Source organism: Salmo salar, chromosome 04 (genome assembly GCF_965601325.2).
Source record: "Salmo salar chromosome 04, fSalSal1, whole genome shotgun sequence".
In the NCBI taxonomy this organism is placed as follows: Eukaryota; Metazoa; Chordata; class Actinopteri; order Salmoniformes; family Salmonidae; genus Salmo; species Salmo salar.
Genome location: NC_138294.1, coordinates 74353855 through 74375163, shown reverse-complemented (window position 1 = coordinate 74375163; position 21309 = coordinate 74353855). Strand labels below are relative to the sequence as shown.

Sequence of the window (21309 nt, the reverse complement as noted above, 5' to 3'; positions counted from 1 at the left end):
TGTCCTCAACTGCTGCTAAGGACTTATTTTGTTTGAGATTTGCATGATTTGAATTTTCTAACTTGGAGATGACTAAAGTCAAACCTAATATATCAATCCTGTGGACATTCATTGCTAAATGAACATGTAGGAAACTGATTTAATGTACTGGTTATCTGCGTTGCACCTGCAGATTCATGACTTTTCTTGACTTGTTCAGTTATTGTCACGACTTCCACCGAAGGTGGCTCCTCTCCCTGTTCGGGCGGCGCTCGGCGGTCATCGTCGCCGGTCTATTAGCTGCCACCGATCCTTTTTTCCTTTTCGTTTGGTTATGTCTGTTTTGATTGTTCACCTGTGTTTGTTTAGGTTGATTATTTTGGGTATTTATTCTCGCCCTACCCACTCTGTTTCGTGTGGGGTTGTTGGTGTTTCCATGTCTGTTTTTGGGTGACGTTAGTTTGTTCATTTTATTTTCATTCAGGTGTTTATCGCTAGTGTTTTGTCCTAGTGGATTTAAGGACTTATTTTGTTCAGTACCTGTATGTTTTGGATGAACTTTATTAAATACGCTTTTCCATGTATTTACTTCTCTCCTGCGCCTGACTTCCACACCCACCACTCGTAGAGAGTATTGACAGTTATTACGAGTACACATGGGTTTTTCCAGAAAAGGTTGAACAACTCTGAGTTCCTGTTTTAGTGCCAACATTGCTGTCAATGCTGTGGTCTGCTTTCACGTGACTGGAAACAGGTATGGCGCAACCTCTCACATTCACCACTCAGCAATGAGGCCACTTCTGCAGGACCCTCAGCAGTTTTTGCCATCATTGACAGCAGTATGGTTTTTGATGTGGATATATATATATATTTTTTTTTTTTACAATTTCATGATGTTAGCCACAGTCTTCAGAGTGAACAATGCATTATTTCTGAAGTTCCTCCTTTGCTCACCAAAGCCAGAGAATGTATAAAGAAGGTAAGATAAGGATGTGAGTGGGAGGAGAGGTGGTGATGCATGTGGTTATTTTTCACATTTTGTTTTGCTTGACAACTTATAGCAAAAAAGTGTGGGGAGAAATCTTAACTAACCTTTAAACCTGCCCCTTTTAACCTGACACTAAAAGGTCTACAGACTTTCTTGGTCTTGTCCTAATCTGGAAAGTATTTTTAGCACCTTGCTCACTATTGCTATTTTACTTGCCTTGATTCTTCATGTATGTTTGTATTGTATGTGTTTTGCTTATGTAGAGCTTTAAGATAACTTTGTAATAAAAAGTGTTATACAATATTATTATTTAAGTGTATAGAAAAAAATCTGGTCCACATAAACTGTAAACTCTGTTTCAATCCAACCTATGACCATGGGTGGGCTGAGTATCTGCATGCTATTGCAAACTGTCAATGTTTTGTTATACTATGTGAAAGGTATTTCTAAAGCTAATATGGATGTTTGTGTATTTTAGAATACAACTTAGACTGATCAATCCAGAATGAATGCTACGTTCACTATTGTTGATTGAAAAATAGTGAACAGGAAATTCTGGATTCACCATGTTAACTACAACTAAAATTACAAGTCAAATTAAATGTTGTTAGTCACATGCGCTGAATACAACAGGTATCACCTTACAGTGAAATGCTAACTTACGAGCCCCTAACCGACAGTGCAGTTTCAAAAAATACAGATAAGAGAAAAGTAACAAGTAATTAAAGGAGGAGCAGCAAAAAAGAACTATATACATGGGGGTGCCGGGGGCACCGGTTAGTTGAGGTAGTATGTACATGTAGGTAGAGTTAATTAAAGTGACTATGCATAGATGACAACAGAGTGGCAGTGGTGTGGAGAGGGGGGGGCAGTGTGAATAGTCTGGGTAGCCATTTGACTAGATGTTCAGGAGCCTTATGGCTTGGGGTAGAAGCTATTTAGAAGCCTCTTGGACCTAGACTTGGCGCTCCGGTACCGCTTGCCGTGTGGTAGCAGAGAGAACAGTCTTTGGCTGGAGTCGTTAATTTTTAGGGCCTTCCTCTGACATCGCCTGTATAGGAGGTCCTGGATGGCAGGAAGCTTGGCCCCAGTGATGTACTGGACCGTGCTACCCTCTGTAGTGCCTTGCGGTCGGAGGCCATGTAATTGCCATACCAGACAGTGATGCAACCAGTCAGGATGCTCTCGATGGTGCAGCTGTAGAACCTTTTGAGGATCTGAGGACCCATGCCAAGTCTTTTCAGTCTCCTGAGGGGGAATAGGTTTTGTCGTGCCTACTTCACGACTGTCATGGTGTGCTTCGACCATGTTAGTTTGTTGGTGATGTGGACACAAAGGAACTTGAAGCTCTCAACCTGCTCCACTGCAGCCCCGTCGATGAGAATGGGGTGTGCTCATTCCTCTTTTTCCTGTAGTCCACAATCATCTCCTTTGTCTTGATCATGTTGAGGGAGAGGTTGTTGTCCTGGCACCACACGGCCAGGTCTCTGACCTCCTCCTTATAGGCTATCTCGTTGTTGTCGGTGATCATGCCTACCACTTGTGTTATCGGCAAATTTAATGATGGTGTTGGAGTCGTGCCGTGCAGTCATGAGTGAACAGGGAGTACAGGAGGGGGCTGAGCACACACCCCTGAGGGGCCCCTGTGTTGAGGATCAGCGTGGCGGATGTGGTGTTACCTCCCCTTACCACCTGGGGGCGGCCTGTCAGGAAGTCCAGGATCCAGTTGCAGAGGGAGGTGTTTAGTCCCAGGGTTCTTAGCTTATTGATGAGCTTTGAGGGCACCATGGTGTTGAACACTGAGCTGTAGTCAATGACTAGCATTCTCACATAGGTGTTCCTTTTGTCCAGGTGGGAAAGGGCAGTGTGGAGTGCAATAGAGACTGCATCTGTGGATCTGTTGGAGCGGTATGCAAATTGGAGTGGGTCTAGGGTTTCTGGGATGATGGTGTTGATGTGAGCCATGACCAACCTTTCAAAGCACTTCATGGCTACAGTTGTGAGTGCTATGGGTCGGTAGTCATTTAGGCAGGTTACCTTGGTGTTCTTGGGCACAGGCACTATGGTGGTCTGCTTAAAACATGTTGGTATTACAGACTCGGACAGGGAGAGGTGAAAATGTTAGTGGCGACACTTGCTAGTTGGTCAGCGCATGCTCGTAGTACACGTCCTGGTAATCCGTCTGGCCCTGCGGCCTTGTGAATGTTGACCTGTCTAAAGGTCTTATTCACGTCGGCTGCGGAGAGCGTGATCAGTCTTCCGGTACCGCTGGTGCTCTCATGCATGTTTCAGTATTTGCCTCGAAGCGAGCATAGAAGTAGTTTAGCTCGTCCGGTAGACTCGTGTTACTGGGCAGCTCTCGGCTGTGCTTCCCTTTGTAGTCTGTAATGGTTTGCAGGCCCTGCCACATGGGGCGGCAGGTAGCCTCGTGGTTAGAGCGTTGGACTAGTAACCTAATGGTTGCAAGATCGATTCCCCGAGCTTACAAGGTAAAAATCTGTCTTTCTGCCCCTGAACAAGGCAGTTCCTAGGCTGTCATTGAAAATAAGAATTTGTTCTTAACTGACTTGCCTAGTTAAAGGTAAAATAAACAAGCGTCAGAGCCGGTGTAGTACGACTCAATCTTAGTCCTGTGTTGAAGCTTTGATGGTTTGTCGGAGGGCATTGCAGAATTTCTTATAAGCTTCCGGGTTAGAGTCCCGCTCCTTGAAAGCGGCAGTGCTAGCCTTTAGCTCAGTGCGGATGCTGGTTGGGGTATGTACGTACAGTTACTGTGGGGACGACATCATCGATGCACTTATTGATAAAGCCAATAACAGATGTGGTGTACTCCCCAATGCCAGTGGAGGAATCCCGGAACTTATTCCAGTCTGTGCTAGCAAAACAGTCCTGTAGCTTAGCATCTGCTTCATCTGATCACTTTTTTATTAATCTTGTCACTGGTGCTTCCTGCTTACATTTTTGCTTGTAAGCAGGAGTCGGGAGGATAGAGTTATTCTCAGATTTGCCAAATGGAGGGCGAGGGAGAGCTTTGTATGCATCTCTGTGTGTGGAGTATAGGTGGTACAGAGTTCTTTTCCCTCTGATGGCACATTGAACATGTTGATAGAAATTAGGTTAAATTGATTTCAATTTCCCTGCATAAAAGTCCCCAGCTACTAGGAGCGCTGCCTCTGTGAGTGTTTTCTTGTTTGCTTATGGTGGAATACAGCTCATTCAATCTTAGTACCAGCCTCTGACTGTGGCGGTATGTAAACAGCTACAAAGAATATAGATGACAACTCTCTCGGTAGGTAATGTGGTCAGCAGCTTATCATGAGAAACTCTACCTGAGGCGAGCAATAGCTCAAGACTTCCTTAGATATCGTGCACCAGCCGTTGTTTAAAAAATACATAGACCGTCGCCCCTTGTCTTACCAGACGCCGCTGTTCTATCCTGCTGGTACGTCGTATAACCAGCTAGCTGTATGTTGATATTGTCATCGTTCAGCCACGACTCTGTGAAGCATAAGATGTTAGTTTTTAATGTCCCGTTGGTAGCTTAATCTTCCCAATAACTCGTCCATTTTATTGTCCAAAGATTGCATGTTTGCGAGCAGAACTGAGGGAAGTGGGGATTTATTAGATTGCCTCCTACTCCTCAGAAGGCAGCCCGCCATCTGCAGTTAAACCCAATGGTGGAAAAAAAAAATCACATGAGATGAACTGGGCAGTTGGGTTTGTAAATGTACATGGTGTCACTGTTGTGTGGTAGAGGGTAGCTAGCACCCACCTTCGCGCTAACCTGAGATTTTGAGCAAAGATCCACTAGATTCACACACATTGAACCTGCTCTGTAAGGAAATGGACAGCGCAGACTCAATCGGCTTAAAAATAGGGGACACACATCCCACAGGAGCTCCGTGATTTTGTTAAATTTGTATAATTTTCTGATTTTTATCCCTCAGTCACACTATGCTGCGTTTTGTGCTGTCTGAAAAATAAATTATTTTATTGCTCAGTCCCACTGCATAGCATTGTGTGCGGTCTGTTGTGTCTGCAGTGCACTGCCACTAAACTGCTACTACTTGTCTTCTCCTTCCCCTCCTCCATGCCTACCACTTGTTTCTCTGACATCACTCACAACCCTGTCACTCACCGCTCCCCCATGCATGCAACCATGTAAACTGACACTTGCACCAGAATAATCCCATACCACCGTCAGCTCAGTCAAAACTCCTTGCTCCTTTCTGAGTATTGTTGTACGTAGCTATCTAGTCTCTTGCCAACATTGAACAGATGTGAATAACAAAAAATATATAACAATGTAAATTACAAGTTTAGTATTTTCTAAAGATAAGAGACTGTATTTACTATTTACCCTCCCTCGTACATGGAGGAAAATTCCCAATGTGATTTGATGTCGGCCATGTGGGAGCTAGCTCAAGAAAACTCTATGGAACATTCTGCCTTCTCCCTACAGTTTTCAGTGGTTAGCTTAGCCCACGACTGGCTCATGTGAACTACATTCCCGACGCTGTGTTTTAACATTTAGAAATTTCATTAATCATCGCTTGTGATATGACTTTCTAAACATATGGCCCTAGTTGGTGTTCGGAACATGCTAGATAGCTAATTAGCAAAAGTATTCGTCTCTGTCTTCTGTCTGTTTTCCATAAACAAGTGAGGTAACATGGAGATAAGGCCGTGTGGGAACACTAACCCTTAAAAGGTGTATCAATTAAACCTTAAAAAAAAAAAAAAACGTACAAAAATATCGCCGATATGAAAAATATGGTCCTTATGTTTCCAAAACTGTCCTGCAAGCGATGCGTGTTTATGTTCAGACCAAGCGTCAGGGCTCTTGCCCCGTACAGAAGACGTCTTCGTCCGATAACTCTTATGTGTAATGGAACTGAGAGATGATCAAGGGCTATGTGGGCACTAGCTAGCTGGATTTAGCTATTTAGCAAGTGTAGAGCATTAAGAAGTCACCAGACATCATAGAATGTTCATGTAGCTAATCAGAAGAATACAACTGGACAATTTAGAATGTATGCGTTCTAAATGCATATGCAAAACTTCTTGACATGAGTCTCACGTTAGCTAACTAGCTGGTTAGCTTAGCTAAAGTTAGTTAGCGCTTGTTAACATGTTTGAAGTTGTATTTTTCCTTGCTGATAAATGTTACTGGACATGAATAGCAACAGGCATTGTACACTTGTCATTGTTTTATGTTTTTTTTGGGGGGGGGTTCACCTTCATTTAACCAGGTAAAGTCATCCCCCTGGATGTTCTTGACAAATCACAAATGAGAGAATTCATACAAAGGTACATTTTGCTCTCATGCAACAGACATCAAGATTTACATGGCGCCAAATATCTGTCTCTAGTTAATTTACTGCTTGCTTATACAAAAATACTAATGCAACCTAGAATACTACATCCTTTCCTTAAATAAACTGAAGATTGGTTCTCCCTGTTACCGACAGACAGGCACACAGACACTAATCATGGAATGTTGTCTTATCACCAAGCCATCGTAAATCTACTGTCAGTGTTAAATCTGAAGCTTCTCTCTCTTCACACACACATGAGAGTTCTAAACTCTATTCTGTTGCCTCTAAGAAAAATACTGTGAGTACAAATATAGGCTTACATTACTTTTATATTATAATGTGATTAACATAATGTTGTAATTCTACGACAGTGTTAATGCCCGAGAAGCCGGTGTTTGGAGGATATATTGGCATTGGGGTTTTTACTCGTGCCGGGAAACCATCTTCCAAACTCTGACTTGGAGGGCATCGCTAGGCGGTATAAATGAATAGACCAATAACAGAGTTCCACCTTTGCCAATAACAGCTAGTTTTCAGGTTACATATCCCTCCCGTTAGGCCCATCCACTCTGGTGGATTGATACACACTGGCACACAGGAGGCTGCTGAGGGGAGGACGGCTCATAATATTGTCCGGAATGGAGCAAAAGGAATAGCATTAAACACCTGGAAACCATGTGTTTCATGTATTTGATACAATTCCACCAATTCTTCTCTAGCCATTACCATAAGTCTGTCCTCCCCAATTAATGTGCCACAAACCTCCTGTGCGCTGTTGCCCTTCCCCTCACTCAGACCACTCCTAGCAAAATTCTTGCTAGAGAAATAGTTTTTTGCTAAGAAAAGCTATTTTTGTTTATTTTTTCACAAATATATTGGAAAACTATTTCACTTAAGGTATTTATTTGTTACCCAGAATTATTTAAAATTGCGTCCATATAACATATGTAATTTGTTAAGCCAAATTTTACTCCAGAACTAATTTAGGCATGCCTAAACAAAGGGCTGAATACTTATGCAGCAACTATATTTTAGTTAATTTATATTAATTTGAAAAATGAGTAGATTTGTCACGACTTCCACCAACGTCGGCTCCTCTCCTTGTTCGGGCGGCGTTCGGCGATCGACGTCACCGGCTTTCTTGCCATCACCGCTCCATTTCTCATATTCCATTGGTTTTGTCTTGTTCCCTTACACACCTGGTTTTCATTCCCATAATTACTGCATGTATTTAGTCCTCTGTTCCCCTCCATGTCTTTGTGTAATTGTTTGTTTATGTGGATATTGTCAGGCGCTTTACTTTTGCTATGTTACGTGTTTTTGGCACGTTATTGTTTTTGTGCTGTCATTTTTGGAACGGAATTAAAGTGCGCCAGTCAACTACTCTGCTCTGCTGCACCTGACTTCGCCTCCCATACACACCCTTGACAAGATTGTCTTTTCACTTTGTCATTATGGAGTATTTTGTGTAGATCAAAGACAATTAAATCTATTTCAATCCCACATTGTAATGCAACAAAATGTGAAAAAATCCAAGGGGGTGAATACTTGTGATACCCACTGTATGTGAATGCTACACAGGAGGAACCTAAGGTTGACATCTTATAAAATTTCACCTATGTGGCTCTTTACTATCTAGCCCCTCCTGCTGTGTCTGACGTAAAGGAGTTCAGTAGTGGACTTCCCATGTTGCTGTGCTCCTCTCAGGTTTTTTACCCTGTGACCATAGAGCAGGTGTGGTTTAGAGAAGGTCAGCTCCTCAACGCCACACTTCCAGACAGGCAGAGAGGTCAACCCAGACGGTTCCTTCACACACCACTCCTACCTGCCTCTGTCCTCAGGAGCCAGCCAGGCTGTCCTGTACCTCTGCTTGGTCAACCACTCTGCCTTTAGCCATCCCATCACTGTCAATCACAGTCATGTCCAACTGCGAGTTAAGTGTTAAGTCAATTGTACTATAGTTAACAATGTAATATTATACCAGTATAATATACCAGTAGTCAATTTAACGTTAATGTTAACACTGATTTCAAATCTTCTTGATTTATTGTGTACTTAGTTCTCTTTGCGGGACATAAGAGGAGGCTCAAACAAATAAACCACAAATTACATCACCCAGCCATGAACAGTTCTAGTATTCTATAATGGTACATTTCTGACCTTTACTGGTCTTGTTGTTTGAGACATACCATGGGAACAACCTTCTGACCATAATCTGTGTCAGCACTTCCATCGAGGTTGTGGCCAGCTTTCACCATAAGTATTTACAAATGGGAGTCTTAATCTGATCATCTGTTTGGACAATGATTTCTTCAACGAGGCTTGCACAATTTACATGTTTTTCCACTTCCAGAAAAGGCAATGCAAATTCTATGGTCAATGACTTTGTTCACAGGAACAACAGCTTGAACATTTGAGGCAGCTTTCAAGTAACTATAGCCTTGTAACCAATTCAGTTTCAAAATTACTTTAGGAAATTACTAAAAATAAAATTTTAATAAATGTTCTTGGTCGCATACACATCGGTAGCATATGTTATTGCGGGTGTAACGCAATGCTTGTGTTCCTAGCGCCAACAGTGCAGTAATATCTAACAGACAACAGTACACACATCTAAAAAGTAAAAGAATGGAATTAAGAAATATAGAATTATCAGGACGAGCAAAATCTTGAGTATAAATATATACATACATACATACTGAACAAAAATAACTTAACATGTAAAGTGTGGGTCCCATGTTTCATGAGCTGAACTAAAACATCACTGACATTTTCCATAAAAAGCTTATTGCTCTCAACTTTCATGCACACATTTGTTTACATCCCTGTTTGTGAGCATTTCTCATTTGCCAAGATAATCCATCCACCTGACGGTGAGGTATTTCCAGAAGCTGATTAAACAGCATGATCATTACACAGGTGCACCTTGTGCTCATGACAAATGGCCACTCTAAAATGTGCAGCTTTGTCACACAACACAATGCCACAGATGTCTCAAGTTTTGAGGGATTGTGCAATTGGATTTTTTAAATTATTTTTATTTAACTAGGGAAGTCAGTTGAGAACAAATTATTATTTACAATGATGGCCTGCCAAAAGGCCTTCTGCAGGGATGGGGGCTGGGATTAAAAATGTAGGACAAAACACACATCACGACAAGAGAGACACCAACACTACATAAAGAGAGACTTAAGACAACACAGCATGGTAGCAACACCACATGACAACATGGTAGCAACACAACATGGTAGCAGCACAAAACATGGTACAAACATTATTGGGCACAGACAACCGCACAAAGGCAAAAAGGTAGAGAGAACAATACATCACGCATAGCAGCCACAACTGTCAGTAAGAGTGTCCATGATTGAGTCTTTGAATGAAGAGATGGAGATAAAACTGTCCAGTTTGAGTGTTTCTTTGCAGCAAGTTTCAGTCGCTAGCTGCAGCAAAATGAAAACAGGAGCGACCCAAGGATGTCTGTGCTAACATCTAGCCGCTCGAGAGAAGCCTTACCTGCCAATCTATAAATTATGTCTCCGCAATCTAGCATGGGTAGGATGGTCATCTGAGAAGGACAGTGTACCGTCTAGCTATACTCCCAAGTACTTGTATGAGGTGACTACCTCAAGCTCTAAACCCTCAGAGGTAGTAATCACACCTGTGGGGAGAGGGGCATTCTTCTTACCAAACCACATGACCTTTGTTTTGGAGGTGTTCAGAACAAGGTTAAGGGTAGACAAAGCTTTTTGGACACTTAGAAAGCTTTGTTGTAGAGCATTTAACACAAAATCAGGGGAGGGGCCAGCTGAGTATAAGACTGTATCATCTGCATATAAATGGATGAGAGCGCTTACTACTGTTTGAGCTATGTTGTTGATGTAAATTGAGAAGCGTGGGGCCTAGGATTGAGCCCTGGGGTATTCCCTTGGTGACAGGCAGTGGCTGAGACAGCAGATGTTCTGACTTTATACACTGCACACTTTGCGAAAAGTAGTTAGCAAACCAGGCCAAAGACCCCTCAGAGACATCAATACTCCTTAGCCAGCCCACAAGAATGAAATGGTCTACTGTATCAAAAGCTTTGGCCAAGTCAATAAAAATAGCAGCACAACATTGCTTAGAATCAAGGGCAATGGTGACATCATTCAGGACCTTTAAGGTTGCAGGGACACATCCATAACCTCAGAGGAAACCAGACTGCATACCCGAGAGAATACTATAGACACCAAGAAAGCCAGTCAGTTGATTATTGTCAAGTTTCTCCAACACTTTTGATAAACAGGGAAAAATAGAATTTGGCCTATAACAGTTAGGATCAGCTTGATCTCCCCCTTTAAATAAAGGATGAACCGTGGCTGCCTTCCGAGCAATGGGAACCTCCTCAGAGAGGAGAGACAGGTTAAAAAGGTCAGAGATAGGCTTGGCGATGATAGGAGCTGCAACCTTAAAGAAGAAAGGATCTAAACCATCTGACCCAGATGTTTTTTTGGGGTCAAGTTTAAGGAGCTTCCTTAGCACCTCAGACTCATTGACTGCCTGCAGGGAGAAACTTTGTAGCTGGGCAGGGGAAAAAGAATGAGCATCGGGGCTAGTCGCATTAGAAGGGGTGGGAGATGAGGAAATGTTGGATGGACAATGAGGCATGGATGAGTCAAATAGGAATCCTGACTTAATAAAGTGGTGATTAAAGAGCTCAGCCATGTGCTCCTTGTCAGTAACAACCACATCAACATTACAGTACATTGGCAGTGGTGAGGAGGAGGGTTTATTCACCAGGTCTTTAACCGTTTTCCAGAACTTCTTGGGGTTAGACCCACAGAGAGAGAACTGCTCTTTAAAGTAACTAACTTTGGCCTTCCGGAGAGCCTGAGTACACTTATTTCTAATTTGCCTGAACGAGGGCCAATCAGCCTGAGTATGCGTGTGCCGAGCCTTTCGCCAAATGGAATTCTTGAGGTGGAGTAACTCTCCCAGATTATGGTCGAACCAGAGGGCTGAACCTGTTTTTAATTCTCATTTTCTTTATGGGGGCATGTGTGTTAACAATACCACTGAAAATATTTAAAAAAGAAGGTCCAAGCGTCTTCAACAGAGGGGATCAAGCTGATTCTATACCAATTTACAAAGGCCAGGTCATGAATTTTTTTTTAGCAAGCGTCTATGACAAATCAGGACAGGTTGTTTCACTGAGCAGCCATTACGAACGCAGGCTGTAAAACAGTGATCGCTAAGGTCATTACAGAAAACACCAGACTGATACCTATCAGGATTATTTGTGAGGATAACATCGAGAAGAGTAGCCTTTTCTGGGTGTTTAGAGTCATACCTTGTGGGATTGGTAATAATCTGAGACAGATTTAGGGAGTATCCTTGCTTCTGGACTTGGTCAGGTGGTTTAGGCCTAGCAGGACAAATTCAGACTTAGTGTAAGGGGCCAGGAGAGAACTAAAGGCAGGTAGGGTACAGGCCGGTGCTGATGGTGGACTATAACACCCAGCAACAGTCAACAAAGAGGTATTTGAAAGTTTAATGCTTAAAACCAGCAAATCATATTGTTTGGGGACAGACTTGGTGGAGACAACCGAGCACTGAAGGTGATCCTTGGTAAAGATTGCCACTCCCCCACCTTTGGGAGATCTGTCTTGCCAAAAAAGGATATAACCAGAAAGGTTAACATCAGTGTTCAAAACAGTCTTTCTTAACCACGTCTCAGTAATGACCAACACAGGTGCAGAAAACACGTGCAGAAAACCCAGGCTTTTACAAGAGCATAAATCATTGAAACAGATGTCAGAATTGGGGCTAGCAACAATAGCTGTGCCAGGGTGTACATGCACATTTCCAGATATCATCAGCAGTAATACAATCAGGGCACGGCAGAGGACAAGGAGAGCTCTGCAGTGCTGATTTGTGACAGTTGAATGTGCATCAGATGGCAACAAGGTCATATTGTACAGAAATTTCATCAGTTAACATGAATACAAAGCCGGCGAGAGGTGGTTTGAATAGGATGGCAGGCCGTGTAACCCAGGCCTGGGCAAAGGCCGGCCCAGGGGCCATATGCGGCCCGCGACCTGATTCAATACGGTCAACGGAATCATCCTCAGATCACATAAAGAATTTGTGATAGTAACATTTTGAAAAATGTATTTGTTATTCAACTGAAAAGCCCAATGAATTTTCGCCTTTGTGTAATGATTTAACTCCCACCTCTTGTGGGACATTTATTTTGAAGGCACGTATAAATAACAACTGCACGAGGACAGACAGTGACTGACAGGCTGACACACACGTCACAGTTACAAATAGTAGCTGGCTAGAAATTGCGCAAAAATGTGTTTTTCAAAGATTTCAAATTAAAGGAAAGTAGACAATGAATGTAGGGTGTTCCAGCAAGAGTGAACATTGAAATATTTATTTATTGAGGTATCAGGGAAAGCTGTGTGCTTAGGGTGCAAAGATAGCATCACTGTATTGAAAGACGACAACTTGTCCCAACCCTTCCAGACAAAGCATGCAGAGAAATATAGAAATATGTCTTCTGAGCAGAGGGCAAGTGCATCGAAAGAGTTGCTTTCTCAGCTGCAAAAGCAGCAAGGACTTCACAAAACTGCATTCAGCAAACAACGGAATTGCGAGAACTAGCTATTTAGTCCCGCAAAATTGCTAAACATAGCAAGCCATTTGCTGAGGGTGAATTCATTAAAGAATGTTTAATTGACTGCAGCAATACTTTGCCCCGACAAGAAAGATCTGTTTGAAAATGTTTTTCTGTCGAGACGAACAGTGACACAACATGTTGAGGACATCGTAGAGAATGTGGAACAACAGTTGAAAGACAAGGTAAAGGATTTCACCTATTTCTCCTTGGCCCTGGATGATAGCAGTGATGCACGTGACATGACGCAGTTGTTGATATTCTTACGAGGTATAACCCCAGACTTTAAAATTACAGAGGAGCTTGCTTCAGTGCAGTCAATGAAGAGCACAACCACAGGGAGGAGGTTAATAAGTGTGTGGCAAAGCTGGGACTGAGTTGAAAAATTATCCAGTGTGACCACTGATGGGTGCCCAAACTTGACCTTTTGATAAGGATACAAGATCAAGTAGCTGAGTTGAACCCAGATCAGAAAATTATTTTCCTGCATTGCATTATTCATCAGGAGGTTCTCTGTAAATGTGTTCTGAAAATGAGCCATGTTGTGGATACAGTCACTAAAGTGGTCAACTTCATAAGAGCAAAATCGTTAAACCACAGGCAGTTTGTCTCACTGTTGGAAGAGACTGAGTTGGGCCATGCAGATCTCCCCTACCACACAAACATGAGATGGCTGAGTCTGGGGAAGGTGCTTAAAAGGGTGTGGGACCTGAAGTTGTAGATTGCTGAGTTTCTTGAAATGAAAGGAAAATATGTGGATTTCCCTCAACTGCAAGATAAAGAATGGTTGGCTGATTTTGCCTTCACCGTGGACATCATGGCCCTCATGAATAAACTAAATTCCAATCTACAAGGGAAGGGCCTTTTTGCACATCAGATGTACGGCCTTGTCAAGGCATTCAAGGGAAAATTACTCCTCCTGACCCGCCAAGTAGAAGCCAACAATCTCACCCACCTTCCGACACTACTAGTCTGTTCCCTATCAGATAACCAGCAGGAGAAGTATACATCGCTTCTGCGTGCTGTGAACAGTGAGTTTTCTCATCGTTTTGAGGATTTCAAAGTGTTGGAAAATGACATGCTGTTGGTTTCCTCTCCTTTCATCTTCAATGTGGATAACGCTCCCACTGACCTGCAACTTGAGCTTATCGATCTTCACTCTAATGCAGTGTTTGGAGAACTATTCAAAACAATGACACTGACGAGGTTCTATGCATCTCTTGATGAACAAAACTTTACAAAGATTAGGAGTCATGCTCAGAAGATGTTTTTACTGTTTGGGTCAACCTATGTATGTGAACAGACATTTTCATTTATGAAATATAACAAGTCAAGGCAAAGATCATCTCTTACTGACTGTCACCTCTCAGCAATCCTGCGCATAGCGACATCAGAAACTATACCTGACTTCACTGCTCTAGTCAGTGCCAATCAGAGACTTCACTCCTCACACTGATTAAGTAGTTTAAATGTAATGTTGAGCTCTCTCTCTTTCTTGTGTTTTTGTGCAAACCCGTTAACAAGAGTTCTGTCCATGGTGCTGAATGCACAGCGTACTTTTCCCTCCATGTAGTTCATTGCATGTTTAATAATGAAAATACCTACCAAAAGGAGAACATGTGGTTTAATTCTGTGCATGTTAAAAAAGTAAAATAAGTAGCATATCTGGACGTGATTTACAGTAGATATCTGTCAACACAGTCATACACACAATGTATAATCCTGTAATTGTCACACCCTGATCTGTTTCACCTGTCTTTGTGCTTGGCTCCACCCCCCTCCAGGTGTCGCCCATTATCCCCAATGTATTTATACCTGTGTTCTCTGTTTGTCTGTTGCCAGTTCGTTTTGTCTGTCAAGCCTACCAGCGGTTTTCCCCTTGCACCTGTCTTTTTCTATAGTTCCTGTTTTCTAGTTTTTCCTGGTTTTGACCATTCTACCTGCCCTGGGCCTGCCTCCCGTTCTGTACCTTGTCACACCGCCCTGGATTATTGACCTCTGCCTGCCCTGACCCTGAGACTGCCTGCCGTTCTGTACCTTTTGACTCTGATCTGGATTACTGACCTATGCCTGCCCTTGACCTGTTGCTTTGCCTGCCCCTGTTCTATTAATAAACTTTTGTTACTTCGACACTGTCTGCATCTGGGTCTTCCCTAAAATGTGAAAGTAATATGATTCTGGCCCACAATGGCAAAAATATATTCTAATGTGGCCCTCCATGGAAAATATTTGCCCAGGCCTGGTGTAACCAATAGAGATTCAGAGTCCCGAGTGTGGGAACAAACAGTCTGTCCCTCGGTTGGGTAACAAGAAAGTTCATAGTCAACAAAGCACACAGGAGTCATGAGACAAATAGCATAAAGCACAAGAACAAAATATAACGACTTGGGGCTAGCCATTGTAAGTTCAAAGAGTCACTGCCCCAACAAGATAACTTGAGAGAGTAGCTCTCTATGAGTCCAGTAGGCTATAAAAAGTATGAGATAAAAGCTTACATAATAAGCTTCACTGCTGGAATGACTGCAGAAATGTCCATCAGAGCTGTTACCTGAGAATGTTATGATAATTTCTCTACCATAAGCCGCCTCCAACATAGTTTTAGACAATTTGGCAGTAGGTCTAACCAGCCTCAAAACCGCAGATCACGTGTATGGTGTCGTGTGGGGAAGCGGTTTGCTGATGTCAACGCTGTGAACAGAGTGCCCTATGGTGGGGTTAGGGTATGGTCATGCATAAGCTATCAACAACGAACACAATTGCATTTTGTCAATGGCAATTTGAATGCACAAAGATACCGTGACAAGATCCTGAGGTCCATTGTCGTGCCATTCATCAGCCACCATCACCCCATGTTTCAGCATGATAATACATGGCCCCATGTCGCAAGGATCTGTACCCAATTCCTGGAAGCTGAAAATGTCCCAGTTTTTCCATGGCCTGCATACCCACCAGACATGTCACCTACTGAGTATTTTGGGATGCTCTGCATCGGCATGTACGACAGCATGTTCCAGTTCCCGCCAATAGCCAGCAACTTCGCACAGCCATTGAAGAGGAGTGGGACAACATTGCACAAGCCACAATCAACAGCCTGATTAGCCCTATGCGAAGGAGATGTGTTGCTCTGCATGTGGCAAATGGTGGTCAGACCAGATACTGACTGGTTTTCATATCTGGTCAAAGATACCTTTTTTTAAAGGTATCTGTGACCATCAGATGCATATATGTATTCCCAGTCATGTGAAATCCATAGATTAGGGCCTAATGAATTTATTTAAATTGACTAATTTCCTTATAGGAACTGTAACTCAGTAAAATCCTTGAAATTGTTGCATGTTCCATTTATATTTTTGTTGAGTAATACTTTGGATTCACTGGAATCTGGAACAGAGAAAGCAGAAGTAAACCCTTAACCCAGAGACTGATATCTTGGCTACAGAATGTACTTATATTTCCAAATGATATTTACTGTCATCGGAGCAAGATCTAGCCCCCTCATGAAGTCAGAGGAAATGACTACCTTCCCACCACCCCTGCTGTTGACGTTTTGCCTGCGATCTTGTGTTGACATCCTGTTTTATAGGCTACCTATTTATTGCACTAAACCACAAGTCACATCAGCTTCCATTTTAGGACTTAGTGTGTTATGTTACATGATGTTATTTGAATCACAACTGTTTCATCTCATCCAACAGAAGTCTTGAAGGTTAAGAACTGATTGGATATTCTAAACTGCCTTTTGAGTGTGATATAATGGGTTCAATGAAGGCCATGCAACTACGTCCTTAATTTTTATTTCCACTAGAGGTCAACAGATGGACTCTGTGAGGTCTACGCATAGACCTGTGTGTGAGTCTGTTTATTTCAGGACATAATTGTATTTTCCATCACCAATTGACATTTTGAATCAGGACTTTTTTACTTTATTTTAGCGCAGCAAATATGCAGTATGTCACACTGGCACCATTTTTGCCACCATATTAGATTTGTGAGTGTTTTAATGATCCTATATAAAAATGTAAAGGTGCAAAATGCAGAATTTGCTCTGTCATTTCCTGGTCGTCAAAACAATTAGCCTAATTTCGGGTTTATGTGACAAAACAAGCACTCAGAGTTTAGAGAACCATTGTACCATCTATACCGCTGTGAAATATATTTTAAATAACCATATTAAACATTGTATTTCCAGCTGTATGAACATAAAACGTGAAGCATAGAAATAGTGCACATAGAACAGATCTACTGCTTCTTAGACTTGCTTTCAATGAGAATGACAGATCTATAACTCACATTTCATTCCAGATACAAGGCAAGGTTGGGTTGTTTCCGGCACCTGGGCTGCCAGTTGTCCAACAAAAAATGGGTGGCCCTTGAGCTCAGCACAGCTCACCTCAGACCTTAATATGGCATTATAGTTTCCACAACCTTGTCATGCAACACAACAGAGGTGTAAAATGTAAAGCTAAGAGACACTAATGTTTTTCAAGGTATCAGCCCACAAGCAAAATGCACTTTCAATATGAGCTTTATTTAACATGTTGTATGATAGTCTACCAAACACTTGGATACAACATAACTTATTCACTTATGGTGGTACAAAATGGTCAGATCTGTTCAAAAACTGTCATTTGATTTAATTTGATACTTTTCTGCACAGATCTGTGTTATTTTGTACCACAAAAATGTTGCCTGTAATACCAAACACCATAACAAGTCTTTTGACACTTAGCAGTAGGTAACTATTCAGCATGAGCTTCAACCCTAAATGTGATTAGTTGATTGGCCTTCTCCCCAAGCAGGTCGACAGAGGACCAATGATAAAGGTGATTCCATCTCATACAACAACAAGGTGTTTGAAAACATCAGTTTAAGTACGCAAACCCAACAGAGACAGGCGACCACTGCATCCATCCAGGAACAATGCATTTATGAGAACAAAACCATTTTAATCTCACTCTGACATCCTTTCCCCTCTTTTTATTTGAGTTCATAGATATTTGTAGCCTTTAGCCAATTTTCAAATGTGGTAGTATTGTTGTATGATGCTTTACTATCCCAGATCAAGGTATTGTTGAATCCATCAAACATTGGACCAGTGTGTCTTGAATACTAGCTCAGTTGAACATGTCCAAGCTACAGAAATAGTTATTTAGTATATCTGACAATCACCCATAAACTCCTACCATACATTCACTCTGGACATATATTGGGTGGTTGCCAATTATATAATTACATTGTATATAACGTTTTCCTCTTGCTGTCCTTTTTAATGTGACATAAAACCTTAATATGCATGTGTGAATCACTCTAGATAAGAGTGTTTGGGCCAATGAATGTAACATTCTCAACTGCTGCTTAGGACTTATTTTGTATGTACTGTTCATCTGCATAACACATGCAGATTCATTACTTTTCTGTTATTTATAAGTACGCATACTTAGAAATGCGTACTTATAAATAACTGAAAAGTCATGAATCTGCATGTGTAACGCAGATGAACAGTACATTAAACACGTTTCCTGATGATTTTTTAGCAGTACATGTTTACAGGATTGATATATTAGGTTTGTCTTTTTCATCTCCAAGTCAGAAAATGTATATAATGCAAAGCTCATACAAAATAAGTCCTAAGCAGCAGTTGATGTTACATTAATTGGCCCAAACACTCTTATCTAGAGTGATTAGAGTGATACAACTCTGACTTCCTGTTTGTGTCGACATTGCTTTCAATGCTGTGGTCTACTTTCACTTAACTGAAAACAACTATGGTGCAGCCTCTCACAACCACCACTCAGTAATGTTGTGGCCACTTCTGCAGTTTTCTCCATCTTGATTGCAGTATGCTTTTTGATGAGGAGTTTTTTTCACAGTTTCATGAAATTAGTCATAGTCTTCATAAATTCTCAAGTCCCCTTTGTTCACCAAAGTCAGAGAGAAGGTATCTAAAAGGTAGGATAAGAGGGTTTGAGAATTGGAGGAGAGGTGGTGATGCATGTGGGTATTTTTCACATTTAGTTTTGCTGGACAAAATCTTTAAACTAATCTTAAAACCAAGCTGCCCATTATAACCTGATACTCTTTCTTGGTGTAGTTCTAATCTGAAAATAATTTTTAACACCTAGCTAACTATTGCAATTTTACTTGCCTTGATTCTAAATAAATTTTTATTGTATGTTTCTTGACAAAGTAGAGCTTTAAGATAACTCTGCAATGAAAAGTGTTAAACCATAGTATTATTAAGTGTGTAAAAAAAAACAGATTCACATGAGCTGTGAACTCTCTGTTTTAATTCAACCTATGACCATGGGCTGAGTATCTGCATGCTGTTGCAAACTGTTTCAATGTTTTATTATAGTATGTGAACAATATTTCTAAAGCTAATATGGATGTTAGTGTGTTTTAGAATACAACTACAACTTAGATTGGTGAATCCAGAATGAATGCTACATTCACTAATGTTGATTGAAAAATAGTGAAAATAGCTAATTCTGGATTCACCATGCTAACTACAACTAGGGCTACAAGTCAAAACATTATCAGTAGTTAAACCCAATGGTGATCAAAATCACATGAGATGAACTGGGCAGTTGGGTCTGTAAATGTCACTGTTGTGTGGTAGACGGTGGCTAGCACCCACCTTCGCGCTAACCTGATATGTTGAGCACAGAAGCACTAGACTCACACTCCTTGAACCTGCGCTGTGAAGAAATTGACACGAGAGATGCAATGGTGATATAAATGATAGTGGTTCACACAGCAACACAGAGGACGTAAGTACAGTGCATAGCTTGAGGATTTGGATGCAGGTGTCTTTAACTAATAGATATGGTGTATTCAAACAGATTTGTTCATTCCATCTTAATTAAAAAATGTATTTTTTAATGTTAAAAATGTTATTATTTTAACTGCACTATGGAAAAATCTGTCGAATATGAGAGTAAGCGGAACGCTTCTTGAACGGGGCAGATTTTGTATTCAACTTCTGTTAAATCTACGCCCTGAGAGACGTGCATATGCTTTAGGTCCACAAGACTCCACACTTCTGTGTCAGAATCTTGCAACAAAAAACTGCGATAGAATTGCAATATTCAACATACTTTAATGTCTATCATTCAAAATAAAATGTATTTGTTATTTTGGAAACTTCACAAAAAACATTTCTGTCATTCCATGCAAGTTTTCAGTGTATGATACAAGCCACACTTCACGTACTGAACCTCTTGTAATCACAGGATGTGAAGGTTGAAAAACCAGTGAAATGTAGTGTTTTAGTAACTATCTTATCTTTGTCGTTGCTCTTTTTGGAACAGATGTCGGTGCTCTATTCTGTTCTGCATTTGGCAATGCTTCTGAGTCTCCACTCAGGTAATGTGAAATGCTTTGACAAAACCTCTTCATACTTTATACATGATACATTTAGAGACTGCACTTACTATGAAAACTGTGGACACTTAAGGTACAGTTTTGTTCTAAGGGGGGAGGGATGGGGGGTGGAGTATCGTAGGTCAAATTATAATTTATGATTGCATAAGACAGAATCAGTGCCTTTACAACTGAAATATTAAAATTATAGAACTGAAATGAAAAGTGATTGCTGAGAGAATTGCTGTTTGGTTTTACACTTGTGGTAAATATAGTAGACAGACCCTACATTTATTGACTTAATACATTTGTCCCAGCCAGTATGGAGCTGGGAAGTGAAGTGGCTTAAAATAGTTTTACAATTGTCATGAGGTGTATCACCAGCTGAACCAGTTCATCACCTGTTTTCTCAGACTTGGTCTCTTTTTCTACAGGTTTACAGAACCTAACTACACTGTCAAATCCAACAGCAGTCATTGTACACAAAGGAAATTCAGTGACGATCCACTGCACCCACAATTTACCCAATGACATTGAAATATTTACAGGGGCTATAAAAGGAACAGAGGAGCTGTGCTTTTCTCAGTTTAACAGACACGAGTGGCTGGTGTTGAAGAAATGTAAAGAAAGAATACAAATTAATTGGAATAGTGAGACCAGAGAGATCTTCTTTTCACTGATGAAGCTACAGATAAATGATTCTGGACTTTACTCTTGTGAAGTGAAAAGAGCTGCACCTCCACCTGCACAAGTTTTCTCAAACAACATAACTATTTGTGTAACAGGTTAATGATCTCTGAAAATACTTGATAGAACTACAATCTACATGTAAAACCATTATGACCCTGTGATCACATGATATGTGAATGCTACTTGCCTCCAAATTGAAAATAATTTGTCTACAGTTTAAACTCTTTGTTTACACTATTATTTCTGCATCTGCAACTTTCTGTTTGTGCATCCAGCCCCTCCTGCAGTGTCTGTGTCTGATGTAAAGGAGT

The 21309-nt window shown here is 41.2% G+C and overlaps 1 non-coding gene and 1 pseudogene across 2 annotated transcripts; both read left to right on the top strand.

The window, feature by feature from the left end:
* Positions 1-769: 769 nt before the first annotated feature.
* Positions 770-21013, top strand: LOC106603732 (uncharacterized). Of its 2 annotated transcripts, none has more exons than XR_014392212.1 (3): positions 770-958; positions 20257-20311; positions 20743-21013. It is a non-coding gene; the product is annotated as an uncharacterized LOC106603732 (transcript). The 2 variants fall into 2 exon arrangements; XR_014392213.1 differs by lacking the exon at positions 770-958 and adding an exon at positions 19577-19716.
* Positions 13353-14625, top strand: LOC145878668 (general transcription factor II-I repeat domain-containing protein 2A-like; annotated as a pseudogene).
* Positions 21014-21309: the final 296 nt, after the last annotated feature.